Source organism: Gastrolobium bilobum, unplaced genomic scaffold, assembly GCF_033153095.1.
Source record: "Gastrolobium bilobum isolate Gb01-03AN ecotype WA unplaced genomic scaffold, APGP_CSIRO_Gbil_v1 utg20487, whole genome shotgun sequence".
NCBI classification, from domain to species: domain Eukaryota; kingdom Viridiplantae; phylum Streptophyta; class Magnoliopsida; order Fabales; family Fabaceae; genus Gastrolobium; species Gastrolobium bilobum.
In genome coordinates, this window is record NW_026897768.1 from 257,695 (window position 1) to 277,257 (window position 19,563).

Sequence of the window (19,563 nt, forward strand, 5' to 3'; positions counted from 1 at the left end):
ATCCTACATGGGAAGATTCTACACGAGATTTGCGCACCAAGAGGTAAATCAGTAAAATGATGATGATTCGTTTGCATCCCAAATCGCAATGGTCTAAAATGCTTCCGCTGATCCAATAATTCCTACAATTGGTATTAGAGCCAGATTGCGTGTTTGGATGTGGATCTAGTTTTGATTTACAATTTTTATGTAATTAGTTAGCATCGTGAAATATGGCACCTAGGTTTCTATATTTGTTATTATATATTGGTATGTGTATCCTTTATAATTCTTTTTATAAAAATCAATGCTTTTATTTGGTTTTTGGCTTTAATCCATGGTAGAGATTTGGTTGCATTTTCTTGGGTTGTAACAAGGAGGCTAATCCCTTATGATTAGGTTTCCTTCTTGGATTTTTATTTCAATTTTTTTATATATTTTCGTTGTATTACAAAATTATAATGAAAGAAGACCAAGAAGATGCAAAAAGAAGACATTCACGGCTATTTTGTACTTGTTCGTGATGAATATGACCTCCGATCAAAAATCCGAGATCGTTAAAAGATTCAGAATGGAAAATTGAGTCAAACGAATGTTAAATCGCGCAAAACAGAGGCCGAACACTCCCTCACTATCCACCGGAAGTCTCTGCGAGTGGGTTTCACTCTCCGGGGAAGATAAGGCGCGTGGGAGTGCATGCCAGCTCCGTTTTAGGTGATTTTGGTGGTCATGGCTTAGTCTCATCAAGGTGGTCTTGCCTGTAAAATTTGGATGAATCGGACGTCATACAGAGGCGCAATAGTCATAACGGCTAGGGTTTCCAAGAAAGAGGTTAGGTTTTCTTACCAGTTTTTGGTATTTTGGGCCTTTAAGCCCATGGTTGCCAGAAAGGTTTGAACCAAAACCTTATGGACCCAGAAAGAAGAAGAAAAATAATAGTGCAAGTCAAAGAATATTTTGGCCATCAAATATTGGCTTGTAATTTATTTTATTTTTTCTCTAAGAAACCATGATTTAAAGTTCATTTTATAATTGTTTTATTTTAATGAACGGGTGAATTGTATTGATAATATGCTTGATGTGATAACATGCGAGTATATGGTGACATATTGTTGCATAACTTGTTAAATGATTGTTATTTTGTACGACTAGATTAATAATCATTATGGTAATTAATGCATAACGAATTTAATAATTTAATCATTGTTATAATAATTATTTTGATTTCAAATTATCCTTATAAATGATAATTATTATGATTGCTGAAATCTAGATTAATAAATTAAGTCAATTATTTGGATGATTTAAATCTACAAAATAATTAAGAAAATTTCCTAAAAGAATAGTTTATTTTGTGAGTAATTTGTGGATCTTCTAAAATGGTCATATGTTAAACACACACTGCATACCACAATCATGTATCATGATTGTATGAAGCACAATCTGCCTATTATGATCGGAATTTAGGACCTTAGTGTTTTTAAAATTTCGATAAGCTAAGCGATGCACGTTCATTGGCGCACGTGCTTACATAGTTTTTAAAATAAAACAAAGGTTACTTTAACACCCCGTGTATACCCGGTTTGTTAACATGTCATCGTATTAAGCAACGCTTAATTTAAAATGCGGAATATCTTTTTCTTTCATTCAATTATGAAGTCATTACCATTACCAAGTTGGATTACTTAATTCATCTCCAAAACATTGCATGTATGTAATTTGCAAAAGACAGCTAACTGAAATACCTCAATAGATAAATAAGTGAGTATCTAAGTCAAGGATCTACAACATGTAGTCCGGACAATATCCTGATACATTAATACAACTCCAAACTAAAAACATAAAGTCAAGACAATGTGGCGTGGACAAACCTCATGCTTACCAAGTAACAACATAACCAACAGAGTCTCAACACAGTAATACATAAAGCTAATGACATAAACGCTACATGCATAATCCAGCATCCAAGCATAGACAACATACATAAGTAGATAAACATCAATCAACTAAGCTCCGGCCTCCTGCCGCTAGAGGTCTCAACCCCTGGGTTACCTGAACCTGAAATAAGCACCCAGACGTGGGGTGAGATCTCTAAACAGAAATCTCAGTAAGACAAGGGGTACTCAAGGATCTTCCACCCCAAGCTCACTTACATGTGCAATATAAGTTCAAAAGCAGGTATATGATATAAGTTCCAAAGTCAGTGTAATGCAACAGATAACCATGTCATGTGTGTCAAGATAGTCTACTGGCCAGAGAAATGCAGGATATACGTCTATTTCCTACAATCAGTGCAAGACGCCACTTGCACCCACCCACATAATCACAGTATTGTATGACGCCACATACTCAGGCTTACCGTCTAGATAGAACAACACATGCATATTATAAGGCCCTTACACTTAACAGTTCAAAAGCATTCCAATCATCAAAGCATGAAAACACATCATGCATATAAACCATTCCCTCATGGGGTATGGTGGAACCACGCAATGGCTAAACCGAGGACACAAAAGCTTACCTTTCAAGCTAACTATCCAAACCAAGAATCCAACCAAGCTCAAAGTCCACACACAGCACAATCATAATCTGTTTGGACCAGCAATCATATCAATAATCATACTCAACAAGCATAAGACACAAAGACAACGTCTTTCCTTTACGTTTCATGTCTTAAGGCTTCTCACAAAGCCACAAGCCCTTAATCACTTCATTCTGACTTAGGTTAATTACTACAGAAGTCCCACTTCATCAATCTAGGGTCCACAAACCCAAAACAGCCTTCTGTATGAACAGTGCAGCTACTATCCTTCGAAAACCTAGAATATCCGGATATATGTCGGGGGCATATCCGGATATCCATATTCGAATATCCATATCCGGATATCAATATCCGGATATTTCGCGACAGAATAAAGTTTCTGCATTTCGCGAGATATCACTTCCAAGGTTCCATTTTTAACACTTCTAAACATTAAAGCATGCATAATTACTCTCTTTTAAGTTCATATACTGATTGGTTACTAGTTTAACCCATTTACATGCCAAGACTCAACCTTTAATCCATTAAAGCTCATGATCAAGTTAAGGAACATACCTAAGGCTTCAAAACAAAAGCAAGAGGTGCTCTTGGAGCTCATTTGAAGCTCCCAAAGTTCTGACTTCTCAAGAAACGAAAATGATAAACAAATGTGGTTTCTTTCTCACCCAAGATGACTCCTTCAAGCTCAAAAAGCTAAGGTCATAGCTCCCTCAACAAGGTGCATGCACTCATCCCTAAGACTCCTTCACAACAATGACCAACACTCAGAAACAAATCACAAACACACTCACAATGCTCACTCTCACTCACATCAAGTGTTTGGGTGAAGATTTCATAGAAAAAAAGACCTCTTGGCTCAAGAACTGGAAAAGAGACAATGGAACAGTGTAAAGAGAAGCTGGTCAGTGTTGTGCAATTGTGTACCCCTTTATCAATCACACATTACGCAAGTGCACGTGTCAACAAGTAATAAAGTGGATGTGTGAGTCCAGATATCGTTCCCACGAAGAAAACTATAAAGTTGGGATCAATGTGAAGGCAATCAAGGTAACAAAGATAATTTGGAAGAGGTTAATGACTAATTAAACAATAAAACTAATAATTAACTAAAAGAATGCAATAATAAAATGGGCTTTCCAAGTATTAAAGATAGATTGGGATCAATTTCCTTATTATTGCAACTTCACCAGAATGCAGTAACCATGCTACAACAATTATCCATTCAGTAACCAGAACACTAATGCATGTAAGGGCTCTCACCAACTCTACATGTATACTAAGTCCCACATCTCTATGGCCAACATAGTTATACTTGAAAAAGGGTATTCTAATATATTATAGAATTGTAAATAATGTGTACAAAGGGTTCTCTATTTATAGAGAATATTTGACCTACTTTTAACCTAATGGGCTTGGCCCAATACAACAAAGGGCTTGGCCCAATACAACAATAAATGACTAAATAAAAACTAAATAATCAATATTATTTACAACACTCCCCCTCAAGCTGAGGAATAGATATTTATCATTCCCAGCTTGCTAGTAAGTTCTTGAAATCTGTCTGAAGGAAGCCCCTTTGTTAATAGATCAGCTAATTGACGCCCAGTGGGAATGTATGGAGTGGTAATCAACCCGCTATCAAGTTTCTCTTTGATGAAATGGCGGTCGACCTCAATATGTTTAGTCCGATCATGTTGAACTGGATTATGAGCTATACAAATAGCGGACTTATTATCACATAGCAGCTTCATAGGTCCCTCACATTTTATTTTGAGATCATCAAGTACAATTTTCAGCCACAGTAACTCACAAATGCCTTGAGCCATAGCTCGAAATTCAGCTTCTGCACTTGATCTGGCAACCACATCTAGTTTCTTACTTCTCCATGTCACCAAGTTACCGCAAAGAAACATGCAATAACCAGTGGTAGAACGACGGTCAGTCACGGATCCAGCATAATCAGCATCTGTGTAGACTTCTAAAGATAGATTGCCATCACGTCGGAATAACAATCCTTTACCAGGAGTACCTTTAAGATACTGAAGAATTCTCTCTACTGCTTGCATGTGTTTTTCCTTTGGATCGTGCATAAACTGACTGACAACACTAACAGCATAAGCTAGGTCTGGTCTAGTATGGGCCAGATATATCAATTTCCCAACTAGCCGTTGATATTGTCCTTTATCAACTGGAGGACTCTCTTCTTCATAGCCCATCTTGTGATTCTTCTCAATAGGAGTATTAGAGGGTTTACACCCGAGCTTTCCTGCTTCTTTGAGAAGATCAAGAACATATTTCCTCTGGCTGATAAAAATTCCTTTGCTTGAATAAGCTACTTCTATCCCTAGGAAATATCTCAGTTTCCCAAGGTCTTTGATTTCAAACTCAGAGGCAAGCCGTGTTTGCAGAATCTGTCTCTCCATAAAATCATCACCTGTGATAATAATATCATCAACATATACAAGGAGCACAGTAAGCTTCCCAATTTGGGAGTGCTTGAAGAAAAGAGTGTGATCTCCTTGGCTCTGTCTGTATCCTAAGGTCATCATAACCTTAGTAAATCTTCCAAACCAAGCACGAGGTGACTGCTTCAATCCATACAAGGCCTTTTTTAATCTACAAACTTTATTTTCCCCTTCACAGAATCAAAACCAGGCGGGATTTCCATGTAGACTTCTTCTTCTAACTCACCATTGAGGAAAGCATTTTTCACATCAAATTGATTTATATCCCAATTGTAATGGGCAGCAAGGGATAACAAGATTCTCACTGTATTCATCTTTGCAACTGGAGCAAAGGTTTCTTCATAATCAATGCCATAGGTTTGAGTGTAACCTTTGGCCACTAATCGAGCCTTATATCTCTCAAGAGTGCCATCAGAATTATATTTCAGGGCATAAACCCATCTGCACCCTACTGCTTTCTTTCCGTTGGGTCTATCAATAACCTCCCATGTTTTATTTTTCTCCAAAGCATTCATCTCCTCTTGCATGGCTTGAGCCCAATTCCTATCTTTCAAGGCTTCATGTACTGATTTTGGGATTGTAATAGAATCTAGTGCTGAAACAAAGCTTTTGTGCTGCACAGAAAGATTAGCAGAGGAAACAAAGTGGGAGATAGGGTATTGAGTACAAGAGGGACAAGAGGAACAAGTTTTCTTGTGACAAGATCTTTTTCCTTTTCTAAGAGCAATAGGTAAGTCATCAGAAGTAGAAGCAATGGGTAAGTCATTAGAGATATCAGAAGAAATAGACAAATCATGAGAGGAAATAATATTAGAATCAGAAACAGAAGATTCAGGAGACTCAGAAGAAATAGGAGATTCAGGACTTACCAGTGGTTCAGACGATTGAGGTTGCTGGTGAGACAGTATGGGTTGTATCTCAGGTGTATTTGAAGGTTCTGACACACCAGGAGCAGACACACTAGGAAGAGAGAAGATTGATCCAGACTCAAAGAAGGAAGGGGACAAGTCTTCTGAAGAACTATTCTCCCCCTGACGATGAGGACCCAGGAAATAAGATTCAGATTCTTGAAAGGTGACATCCATAGAAACAAAAAATTTCCGACTTGGTGGATGATAACACTTGTACCCTTTTTTATAAGGGTTATAACCAAGGAAGACACACTTAAGAGCCCTAGGATCCAACTTACTCCGATGTTGTTTATGAACATGGACAAAGGCAACACATCCAAACACTCTTGGTGGAAGGCTCTGCAATATGGGAACAGAAGGAAAGAAGGAAGTCATGGAATGAATAGGACTGATATTGTTAAGGACCCGTGAAGGTAAACGGTTGATCAAAAAAGTTGCAGCTAATACTGCTTCTCCCCCAATAAGAACTAGGAACAGATGTCTGAAAAAGTAGTGCTCTAGCAACTTCAAGAAGATGACGATTTTTCCTTTCAGCAACCCCATTTTGTTGAGGGGTATCAACACATGTGAGCTCATGAATCATACCTTTGTCTGAAATGAATTGTGACAGGCGTCGATTGACGTACTCAGTACCATTATCAGATCTGAGTCTTTTAATACCCTTACCAAACTGAGTCTCAACCATGTGATGAAACCGAATAAATATCTCTGGTACTTCAGACTTGTCTTTCATCAAGTATATCCATGTTATCCGAGTACAATCGTTAATAAAAGAAACAAACCACCTTGCACCTGAAACACTGTGCACTTTAGAAGGGCCCCAAACATCAGAAGGGATAAGAGAAAAAGGTTCCCTGCTTTTAATAGTGCTAGAAGGAAATGACACTCGATGGTGTTTTGCAAATTCACAAACATCATAATGAAAGGTCTCAACCGACTTATTGAGAAACAGAGAGGGGAACATAGACTTCAAAAGACTAAATGGTGGATGCCCCAGACGCTTGTGATGGAGCCAAATCGTAGACTCTGCAGTAGAAGGATGACGTGTCATTAATAACTGATTTTTGCTAGCATGGTCTGGAAGGAGATGATACAACCCATCATGTTCATTAGCAACTCCAATTGTCTTCTTTGTGGTAAGATCCTGAATAAGACAATGAGAAGGAAAAAATGTGATAGAATAATTCAAATCAGTTGTAAGTTTTTGAGTGGAGATAAGATTAGTAGAAAGCTGAGGAACATAAAGAACATTTTTAAGAAACAAGGAAGGTTGAATTTGAATGTTACCAGAACCAATAACTGATTTATGGGATCCATCAGCTACGGATATAGTATGACTACCAACAGTAGGATGATAAGAACAAAACAACTCAGTACGACAAGCCATATGATCAGTTGCACCAGAATCCAAAATCCATGAGGTTTTAAAATCAGTGCAAGAAGCAAGAAGAGATATAGAACGTGTGCTCTTACCAGATAAGATCGAAGAACTATCATGCTCGGCCCTTCTTTAACAAAAAAAGTTAACAACCAGCGATAAAATCAACCAAACAAAATATCAAATGACCTCTGATAAGAAAAATAATTACAGATCCAGACAGAAGACAAGAAGACGAGAAGAATGGTGGTGGTCCGGTCCAAAAACACGGCCGTACGCGCCTCCACGCAGCGGAGAAAGGAGCTGCGCGTGGGATTCACTCGCCGGGAAAGGGGCGGCGCGTGAGAGCGCGTGGAAGGGCTTCGCCGGCTGAGATTTTTCTGGCTTGGTCGTCCAGTGAGCGCGCACCTGTCTGTGGGTGGTCGCTGTTGAAAAGTCGCCGAAAAGTGGTCCAAACAGTGAAGACAGATCTGATTGGAGGCGATCGGAGGTGTTTCAGTCGTTTGTGGCGGAGGAACAATGCATAGAATGATAGATCGGAGGAAAAATAAGGTCAACAATGGTCCCCTTGGTCCAAAAGGTCCCCGGAAAAATTTTCCGGTGGCGGCTGATGGCGGCAAGAGGCAAAGAAATTAGGGTTTTGTTAAAAAAGAAGATAATATGTGCGGAAGCAAAGCCCTCAGATCGAGAGCTCTGATACCAACTTGAAAAAGGGTATTCTAATATATTATAGAATTGTAAATAATGTGTACAAAGAGTTCTCTATTTATAGAGAATATTTGACCTACTTTTAACCTAATGGGCTTGGCCCAATACAACAAAGGGCTTGGCCCAATACAACAATAAATGACTAAATAAAAACTAAATAATCAATATTATTTACAACAGTTATGAATCATTAAGTGCAAGTTCCATTTGATTTGGTGGTGTGAATGATCTCTCTACCCACAATTAACTAATAAATCAGTTAAACCACAATGCTTAGTAACTTTCTGAGTTCACCTATATCTCTATAACCCAAACCCTAATTATCTTGCAGCTCTCTCTCGATAAGTCAACAAGAATAAAAATAAGCACTTTATTAAGCAACTGAAAAGAAAATCATGTTACAAAGTTTAAGCAAACTGATTACATCAAAATAAGGGTACTTTATCACCCAATCCTAACAATTTAGCTCATACTTGGGTGGGAAGAAACAACAAAGAAAGAATAAGATTCCATTAAACTAAACTAAAGAAAACAGGGACGTTGCTGTAGCATTGCTCCCGCAGCTACCGTAGGCTCCACCACCATCAACCTTGCTTCAGCCGCCGGAATAGTGCAGGGATCCACCGGATTTGATGATCTCTCTACCAAACCCTAGCCTCACCCTTTGATTCCTTGGATCTCTCTCAACGAACCCTCAAATTCTCTCTATGTGTTTCCCTCACTTTCTCTCTCTAGGATCTGATTGAATGTGTAAAGCATGTGTAGCGTTCCTAGCCTCCTTTCTGTGTGTAGGGTTCGTTCCTTTATATACTTGATATTCTTGGCCTCAAACAGCTCTTTAGGTCCATGTAAATCTTCATTCAAATCTGTCGTGTGAGTGGATAAGGATGACACTCTGTTTTGTTGTAATGCTGACAAAGCATTCTTTCCTTATTTGTTGCAGCTATGATTGAAGATACAGTTGTGTTTTGCTACAGCGCTGATTGGAGATTCTTTCCTTATTTGTTGCAGCGCTAATCAGGGACAGCGCATAATGTTGCAGCATATCTCATCAGATTCTTTCCATTTCGTGTTTCAGGTCTGAATTTGGAAATGTAATCGCTGATTTAATGAAGCTTTAATGGTGATCCTTTGAATGTTTTAAAGCGCGTAGCCAGCTCAGGACTCTGATTACACTTTCAGAAACTTCTTCTAGCTAATTGGGCTTAGATCCATAGCTTGCTGGTGATGATGCATTGCTGACCTCATCTGCACTGCTACAGCACCGCTTTTCAATGCTACAGCATTGACCTGCAGTAAAATAAAAAGTGCATTTAAATGTTTCCAATGCTCATTTATATCCAAATACACATAATTAACATAATTCTCAATTAATTCATGAAATCATAGAATTCATGCATTAATCATATAAAATCAAGAGAATTATATGCAATCATGGTACCAAAATATCACAATTAAGTCCAAAAATAACTCTCTTTTGGAGAGTTATCAGTCAGCCACCCAAGCCACGTAGAAAAAATAGGGAATGCTTAGGGTTTAGTGCAAAAGTTGTATTTATAGAGGTTTAAGTCATAAGCACACAGTATTAGCATTAATAGATACGCTTAGCATTTTAGTCCCAAACTTTGGAATCTGAACCTACTCATTTTTCTAAGATTTATCATATTTTTATTTTATTTTTTGCAGCACCTTTCCGGTACGCGATTTTCCATAGCCAGTATCAGTTCTGGCACCGGTTCTCATTATTTTGACCTGGAACTTGTTTTACAAGTCCTATATAATATTCTAGTGACATATACATACTTTTCATAATTTTTCCGGAATACTTCACCGGTACGCATTTATATTGAGTAACAGAACCGCTATCTGCACTTTTCGTCAAAAAAGCGACTTTCAACATTATTAATTACTTCCTATAATTAATTAAGCCTTCTCATAATTATTAGGGTTAATTATGGAATTATTTCTTAATTTCACATAATTAATTAATTAACTTCCTTAATTAACGGTGTGGGTTCTTACAGTTACTCTAAATTAATCAATTCTTGGAAATTAAAAAAAAATTCTTATATTGAATGGGAGAAGATTTAAATTAAGAAATTAATTTAACCTCCAAGCGCACCATAAGACCATTAATAAAATAATCATATGAAGTCCCATCGGATAAGCATGATTGAATTTTATTATATTGTACCTAAATAATCATGGGAGCAGATTTAAATTAAGAAATTAATTTAACCACCAGTCGCATCGTGGGCCTATCAATAAAATAATCATGTGATTTCCCGACAGATAAGCATGATTGGATTTTATTGGGCGTTAATAATTTCAAAATTTTAATAAAGCATTGTTCGACCCGGCGTCAGCAATACTGAGTTATTAAAGACAATTTTTGAAATTAAACAATGAATTTTTACATTCAACAAAGCTAATCAAAATTCTCAATAAAAATATTGAATGGCTGAAGGTTTTAAAATTAATTAATTAATTTTAAAACTTGGGGGTTCCATATGTGGATTTATTAGTGAAATGATTATCGCTGAAGCCCCATTGGATAAAGATAATCAAATTTCACTAGATTAAATCTTAATAATTTCAAAATTTTAGTGAAGAGTTGTACGACCCATCTTCGACAATGCTTGGATACTAAGGATAATTTGAAAATTAAACAATGGTTAAATACATTCAAATTTAGTAAAATTGTTAAGCTTCCCATCGAGGCTCTGGCAATGGCACCGAAGGCCCAAATAACAATTTTAGTTTCTACAAATGACTTGCCTATCATAAGTCTTATTAAGAAAACTGAAGGATTGTTAACAATAAACAAGAGTGGTTATGAAAATCTACTTGCACTTCGTTTGTTTATAATTATGTGCCATGTATGTTTATTCAGAAAATGACTTCCTTCAATCCTTTAGCCATGATTTTGAGTCAAAAACCTCAAGTTGGTACCAATTACGAAGAATGGAAAACGAACCTTGATGTTGTTCTTAAACATGAAAAGCTGAATTTTGTCCTTACCGTACCAAAGCCATAGCCACTTGTAGAGGGTGAGTTTGAGGAAACTGAGATGCATTACTCAGATTGGGAGAGGGCAGATATGGTAATTCACTGCTATATTATTGTCAGTCTTTCCAAATACTTGCAAAAGTAAGTGTACATGATTAAGAATGGAGCAAATATGCTTGAGACTCTTAATGTCATGTTTGTTGCGTCTAGCAGCTCTGATAGACATAATACAGTCAGTGCAGGTTTTACTAAGAGTCTTGTTAAATCCAAAGGGAAACCTAAGGGTGATAACAAGAACAAAATGACTTGGTTATCAGTTGTCAAACCAGTTGCAATGACAAAGTCGAAAGGCAAGTGATTCAAGTGGGGACTAGGCTTTGTTTGGGAGTTGATTTTAGGAGTGGAAGGAAAGGAAAGGGAGGGTTTTAGTAAGTTTTCCCTTTGTTTATGAGTTTAAAAAAATGAGGGGAAGGAACTGAGGATTTTTACTAAACCCTCCAAAACCCTCATTCTTCTTAAAATTAAAGTTCCCTCAATTTGTTCACTGAAAAAAAAATTTCCCTCAATTTGGGGGATTTGAGGAAAAAAATATGAAAAATTACTTATCTACCCTTAGCATTAAAATGTGAAAATTGCATAAATGTGAATCATTTTTAAACGTGATATTATTAGAATAGTCTCAAATACCGACATAATTTATCGACGAAAAATATTTCGCTAAAGAAGTGATGAATTTTTTTATGAAAATCATACACGTCAAAAAATTTACGTAAAAACTAAAACAGAAATTAGAGACAGAACCAGATTTTGTCATAATCACTCACATAACTTTTTTACGGAAAAGAATTCAGTCAAAACTATTGATAACGAAAATATTTCTGTCCAAAATTTTGACGAAACATATTTCCATCGAAAAGTTTCGACGTAAAACAATTACGTCAAATTTTTTTACGGAAAACATTTCTATCAAAATCAAATTTTCGACGAATAATATTTCTATCAAAATTTGTGTCTAAAAACATTTCTCTAAAAATTTTGACGGAAATTTTTTTTTTGTCAAAATTCTTTACGGAATCTAAATTTCGTCAAAATATTTCAATAAAAAACATATTCATCGAAATTTTTGACGAAAAATATTTTTCTCAAAGTTTTCAACGAAACACATTTCCGTCAAAAAAAATTTACGGAAAAAATTTCATCAAAATTCTTTTCAGAATTTAAATTCCGTCTAAAGTTTTCGACCGAAATATTTTCGTTAAAATTTTTGACAAAAAAAATTCAAAAATTGATCATAAGCATAAATTACGAATACACATTTACAATTAGGGCGACTCAATCAATCCAATATGTTTAGCTAGCAGATCTACTATCTCGTCTGTATTAGGAAACTCTTTCAATGAGGAGTTTCTTTCTCAACCATTAGCCAATAATTTTTGACAATTTGCATCAAGTTTATCAAATCAAGTGGTGCAATATACTAGAAACAAAAGAAGGAAGGAAGAATCAGATACCGATCTTCAATTGCGATTTTCAAGTGGTTATTATAATAGTAATTTTTATATTAAGTATGTAATGAATTTCAAGTACTTTTGTTTAAAATATAGTATTTTATATTTTCGCCCCCGTCACCCAAATTACTGGCTCCACCGCTGGTGGGGCCGCATATTAAAAAAAACAAAAGAAAATGCTACACGAAAATCCAAGAGTCATACTTAGTGTAGTTTCTAAACAAAAAGTTTGTAAATATAACATTCCCTATATATATATATATATATATATATATATATATATATTGTGCAGGATATTCTTACACCGGTGTAAGAGTTAGAAGTCTTACACCCAATCTTGACCATTGATCCACTTGTATCTAATGGCTCACTTTACTAAAAAATTAGTATAAAACCTCGTATTTCTAAAATGTATAATTATATATGAAAATAAGGATTAAAAGGTAGGATTAATGAAAATTCTGAAATTAAGGCCAAAATACAAAGGAAGGGTAAAACGGTAATTAGCCAAACACGTAACCCTAGGAAGGTAAAATTGAGTAGGAGGTATCAAATGATAAAAATAACCCTGGAAATGGATTCAAAATGAAAAATTGAGTGGTTAGGCAAGTTTTTGAAAATTCGGTGAATAGTATTTTTATCGAGTACATGCTTAGTGGAAAAGCTAAGACGTCAATGAAATTGTAAGACTAGCATCATTAGTGGAAAAGACTGGTATGTTGGGGTATTGTTGAAACAGTATTGACAGCGAAGGAATTGAACCACTATAGAAAAGAGAGTTAAAATGTTCAGGAAATGACCGATAAATATACTTGGGGACCGTCTGATGTTGTTACGTATGATCTTGGGTTAGATAAATAGATAGAGATGAAAATGAAGTGAGGTTAGGCAGACAAATTTGTAATATAGCTATATTATTACCTATAAATTAGTGAAACTGCAACCGTGGCCTATGAAAAATTTAAATATAGTAAATTAGTCTTATCACCAGAATTAACAAGTATTTGTGCAGGATTGAGGAACGATGGATACCACAAAAATGAGGTTATGTCTGTGACGAAAGTAAATTGGTAGAGACGCACACTTGAGGAGGCTACTTGAGAGCGGAATGACGAGATTCTCCGACTAAATTCCGAGTTAGTGGACCGGTACGTTGCTAATTTTGCGGACAAAATTTCAAAAAGGAGGGGTGAATATAACACCTCGTATTTCTAAAACGTATAATTATATATGAAATTAAGGATTAAAGGGTAGGATTAGTGAAAATTCTAAAATTAAGGCCAAAATACAAAGGAAGGGTAAAACGGTAATTAACCAAACACGTAATCCTAGGAAGGTAAAATTGAGTAGGAGGTATCAAATGATAAAAATAACCCTGGAAATGGATTCAGAACGAAAAATTGAGTGGTTAGGCAAGTTTCTGAAAATTCGGTGAATAGTGTTTTTACCAGGTAAAAATATCGCGGTACAGTTGCACCGTAAAGCGTGCCGATTGAATTTTTGAGCTCTAGGTTTGGATATAAGTTATAAAAGGTATATAGGACAAGGAAATATGATTTCTGGTGAAAATTGATGGAAATTAGTAAGTTCGGGAAAGCATGCCCACGACGCGCATAACAGCTTAAAACTGCAATTTCTCCGAACGACCAGAAAACTCCGGATTCATCTGATCAAGGGTAATTAAAGGACAATGGTTAATGTTAAAAATTAGAGTTTCTAAATAGGTTATGAAATTACGGACGTTTAGCGAAATAGCGAGAGATTTGAATTAGTTTGAATCGTGTGAGGTGGCGGTGGGACACACCCCACTTAAGTGACTTAAGCCACTTGTCCCTATTACTATTCATTCTCTCATTCTCTTCTCCCTCACTCATCAAACACGCAGCCCCCCATTGGAAGACAAAGTTTGAGCTTCAAAACTTCTTCCTCTCATAACTCATTCAATACTAACCCGAATCAAGAAAAGTTTGTGAGCAAAGTTGTTGGAAATCATCATCCGAACACATCCCACTGATTAGTTTCCTTTGAAAACCTCTCATTTGTGAGAAAAGGGCAAAGTCAGCCACGAAAATTTGAGGAATTTTGGGAATTTTGGAGTTGTTTGTTCAAGCCATTGCTTGGGGATCACTTGGAGGGGTCCTAGGCCAAGCTTGTAAGTATATTTCAACACTTTTTATGGCTTGATTCATGAATCTAAATTTTTAAAACCTAGAGCTAAATTGTGTGATTGATGTAGTTAGAGAGCTCAAATGAAAATTTTGTATTAGACAATTGTGGCTTAGAATGATGTTTTAGAGTGATAAATGTCATAAAAATTATCGATGAAATTGGGATTTTAACTCAGTAATTTTTGGTTAAGGTTTCATGACTTTTTGATTTTGATTGGTTGAATGATTGTGTAATTGAGTTGTGAAATGGTTGTATGAGTTAATAATAGGATTGTATGACGTGTGAGAATGTTGAATTGGATTGAATAACCCTTGGTGTAAGGCTATGAGCATTTCGGCCATGTAGGGTAATAGGGAAGTTGATGTTGTAAAATTATGTGGTTGATGTGTTGTGTGGTTAAATGGTATTTGGATGGATTGTATGTTGAGTGAATGCATTGGAAGTTAAGGAAAAATAATTGGATTGTGTGTGATGTGCATTTGGACCTAGAGTGGAATAATTGGGGAAAATGATGTTGTGATGGTGTAGGATGGAAAGTGAGATCTAAAATGGTGTTGTGGTAGCTTTAGGATGCTAAAGAAAAATAAAAACAAAATTTAGTAAAATACTTTGGGATTTAAGCCTATGTTGGCCGAACCTACCATGTGTAGGGGAGGATTTCTGATGTTTTGTAATCTTGGTGGATTTCACCTTGTATTGATGATCCTTGTGTGATCATTGTAGGTTGCCTTCCGCGGAATTGAACTCAGAACCGTGACCTTGGTGGGTTGCCTTTGGTCTCGGACCAAAGGGAATTTGGCATTTCTATTTTTACCAAGCTCGGGAACGTATTGAATTGAGCTGGAAGAAGAAGATTATTCAGGTAATCCCTTGGTACTGGGGTTTGATCCCCGTGTGTGCTCCACCATACCTGTTGAGGTTAATGGTTGGAGTGTATGTGAATAATGTAGTATAACATGATCATGCATATTGTATGTTTAGTGGTACATAGGATGTACCGAGTCTCTGGCCAGTAGACAGTTGCCTTCGGGCGTTACGGACTTCCACTGGATAAGTCTCCATGAGGGAGTTCCAGTTGACCTGGGGTCGTGGTGTGTCATCCGGAGAAGAGCACACTAGGAAGTCTCGGGTGTATATGGATGGAGGGTGCCTTGGTTGACGTTCTGGGAACACTCCTTGGTTTGGAAACCCGTAGGCTATATGCCGAGGCCAATAGGCTGGACGTTGCGTGGTTTTGTCATTGACCATTCCAGCTTCGTCGTATTTTGTTTCCTATGCTTCCCTACTTCACTAAATCCCTTGCTTTGTCCTGTTTTAAATGTTATATTATATTGTTGATATGCATCGAAGTGAGCCATTAGGCAAAGTATTCTCTAGAACCTCTGAGTTACTGAGATATATTCGTATATCTCACCCCGTTTTGGAGACTTTATTTCAGGTAGTGCCAGTGGGGTTGGAGCGGCGAGCAAGAGGCCCGTGAGTTGAGCTTGGATATAGAGCCATTGTGTATTTTGTGGCCATTGGGCCTTGGCTAGAGTTAGGACATGAACAATGCATGTGATTCATGATTATTGTTGTCATCTTTATTCATGTTGTATTTTTTCTAAGTTTAGTCTTTCATTGTCATGATTTATTTTGGAGGAATTGTTATGTATATTTGAAGGATAATTGTAATAGTTGTAAAGAGGTTGTAATTTGTAATTCGAAGACCCTATGTAATAGTGATGCATGTATATGATGAAAGGACAATAGGCCTATTATATGATGTGAGTTATGTTTTATGTCAAGGAAAATGTATGCAAAGGAATTAAAGTGATTGTAAAGTAAGTCAAATGATAAAATTTGTGAAGGGTTGTAAGAGCACTGTAACACCCCGTGTATACCCGGTAATGTTATCATACTATCGTATTAAGCTGCGCTTAATTAAAAATGCGGAAAATCTTTTTTTTTTCAATTATGACGTCATTATACTTAGTCAAGTTGATTACTTAAATCAATTTCATAAAAACAATGTCTGTATGTAAATTGCAAGACAACTAACTGAAATACCTCAATATAAAATGTAAAGTGAGTATCTAAGTCCCAGCATTACATTACGTAATCCGAAAAATATTCTGATACATTAATACAACTCTAAATAAAACAAGACATAACCCAGTCTAAGTGGCATGAACAATCTCCGTGCTCACCAAATCAACAACATAACGACAGAGTCTCAACAAGATAATCCAAAATCATAAAATGAAGCTAAAAGCATAAAAGCAGCAAGCATATCCAGCATCCAACATGTCAGCATATAATATCATCAATATCTAACTCAGCTCCGGCCTCCTACCGCCTGGGGCCTCAACCCCCACATTACCTGATCCTGAAATAAGCATTCCCCAAACGTGGAGTGAGATCTCTAAACTAGAAATCTCAGTAAGACAAGGGGTCCTCAAGGATCTTCCACCCTAAGCTCACTTACATGTGCAATATAAGTTCTAAAAGCATTTATATCAATATAAGTTCCAAAACTATGCAGTGCAACAGATATTCATGCCATGTGTGTCAATACTATTCTACTGGCCAGAAAAATGCAGGAATACGTCTATACCTACATGTAGTACAAGGAACACCGCTTGCACCTCACCCACAGCCTCACCATGTTGTATGTACTACATACTCAGGCTTACCGTATAGGTGGAACACCACATGCATATCATAAAGGCACTAGCATATAACAGCTCAATAGCATTTCCAAAACATCAAAAGCATGTAACACAGCATGCATATAACCATACCCCCATGGGACATGGTGGAACCACAACATGGCTAAACCGATGACACGAAAGCTTACCTTGCAGGCTAGCTATCCCAGCCAAGAGTCCACAATCTCAAAGCCCAACACAGTAGTATCACAATCTGTTATGGACCAATAATACATCATTAATCAAACTCTACAACATACACTTAAAGACAACGTCTTTCCTTTACGTTTTACGTCTTAAGGCTTCAACAAAGCCACAAGCCCTTAATCACATGATTCTGACTTAGTTCATTAATTACAGAAGTTCAACTTCATCAATCCAGGGTCCACAAACCCTCAATAACCTATTGTACACACAACACAGCTACTGTTCTACGAAATCCTAGAATATTCGGATATTCCTCGGGGCATATCCGGATATCTCACTGTCCATATCCGGATATCACATATCCGGATATCCAGATCCCAATATCCGGATATCAATATCCGGATATTTCGCGACAGAATGCAGTTTCTGCATTTCGCGAAGATATCCTTCATAGGTTCCATTTTTACCGATTACAGAAGCCTAAACATGCATTTCTAGGTGTGTTTGACATTACCCCATGTTAGGTTATCATCTTAAGCCCATTACATGCATCAAGGTTCCCCTTTTAAGCATAAAAACTCAAGTTCAAGGTTGATGGTCATACCACAAGCTAAAACTCAGAAAATGGAGATGCTCTTGGAGCTCTAACACAGCCCCTCAAGTCTGACTCAGAGATGTGGACGAAAATAGCACCACAAAGGTTGGTTCTTTAACACCAAAGGCCACCTCTTGCACCTCCAAGTGCCATGACAAGGCTTCTCTCAACCCAAAACCACCAAGTCAGAACCAAAGCTTCCTCACAAAGCCCCTCTAACTCAAAAAACGACCAACAATACAGTCCCCAAGGCTAACTCTCACCCTCACCAAGTGTTTAGAATGATGAAACAAGCATCAAAGGTGAATACTTGCTCAAGAAATGGTAAATAAGGTCAAGGAGAGCATTTCTGGTCAGCCACCACAAAGAACTCACGCTCAAAGTCTGTTTTCTAGGGTTGTGTGCCCTTAAGAAGAGTATTTATAACGGTTTAACAATAAAACACACAGTATTAACTTTAATTGCTACGCTTAGCATTTTAATCCCAAACTTTGGATTCTTAACCTACACAATTTTACAAGAATTATCATATTTTTATTATATTTTTCGGAGCACCTTTTTGGTACACGCTTTTCATAGCCAGTATCAGTTTCTGGCACCAATTCTCATTATTTGGACTTGAAACTCGTTTTACAAGTCCTATGTATTATTCTAGTAATTATCATGCACTTACATTAATTTTCCGGGATACTTTTTTGGTACGCATTTATACCGACTAGCAGAACCGGTATCTGCACTTTTCTTCCGAAAAGTGACTTTTAGCATTCTTAATCACTTATCGTAATTATTAAAGCCTCTTAATAATTATTAGGGTCAATTATGGAATTATTTCCTAATTTAACATAATTAATTACTAAATTTCCTTAATTAACGGTACGGGTTCTTACAAGCACCAAGACATTGCTGGTCCTTGAGTTCCACCCATGATTATTAGGTACAAAATTGAGGTTAGATAATACACCTTCAAAGGTGGGATTTATTAGAAAAAATAAAGAAACTCTGGCGAAATTTCTAGAAATTGGCAGAATTTAGGCGAACTCTGGGAGAGCATATATCCCTCCACAGAAGTCGGATAGGGACGTGCCATATGCCATTTTAAATCTTGAGATGTCCTCTAAATTTTGTTAAAATTTGAGAATTTTCTGGGTTGCACGTCGGCCTGTAGAAGGCTGAGAGCACGGACTGCTCATATGGCCACTGCACTGGTGACTGTTCTGGTGCGAGTTTGAGAAATTTATTCCCGCTTCGTTTCTCGGTCAAATTAAGTGTATGATATGTAAAATTGAAGCTTGAGGTGTCTAGTTTACTTTATACAAATTTGAGAGAATTTTGTTTAGTGGATTTTCCAGAATAATTGATTGAGTGAAGGCTGTTTGGAGTCGGTTTGAGGTTGGTTGGCAGATTTGCTTGTCCAACTTCAAACGGCGATATCCGGAGCAAACGAGAACTTTATGACTTGTGT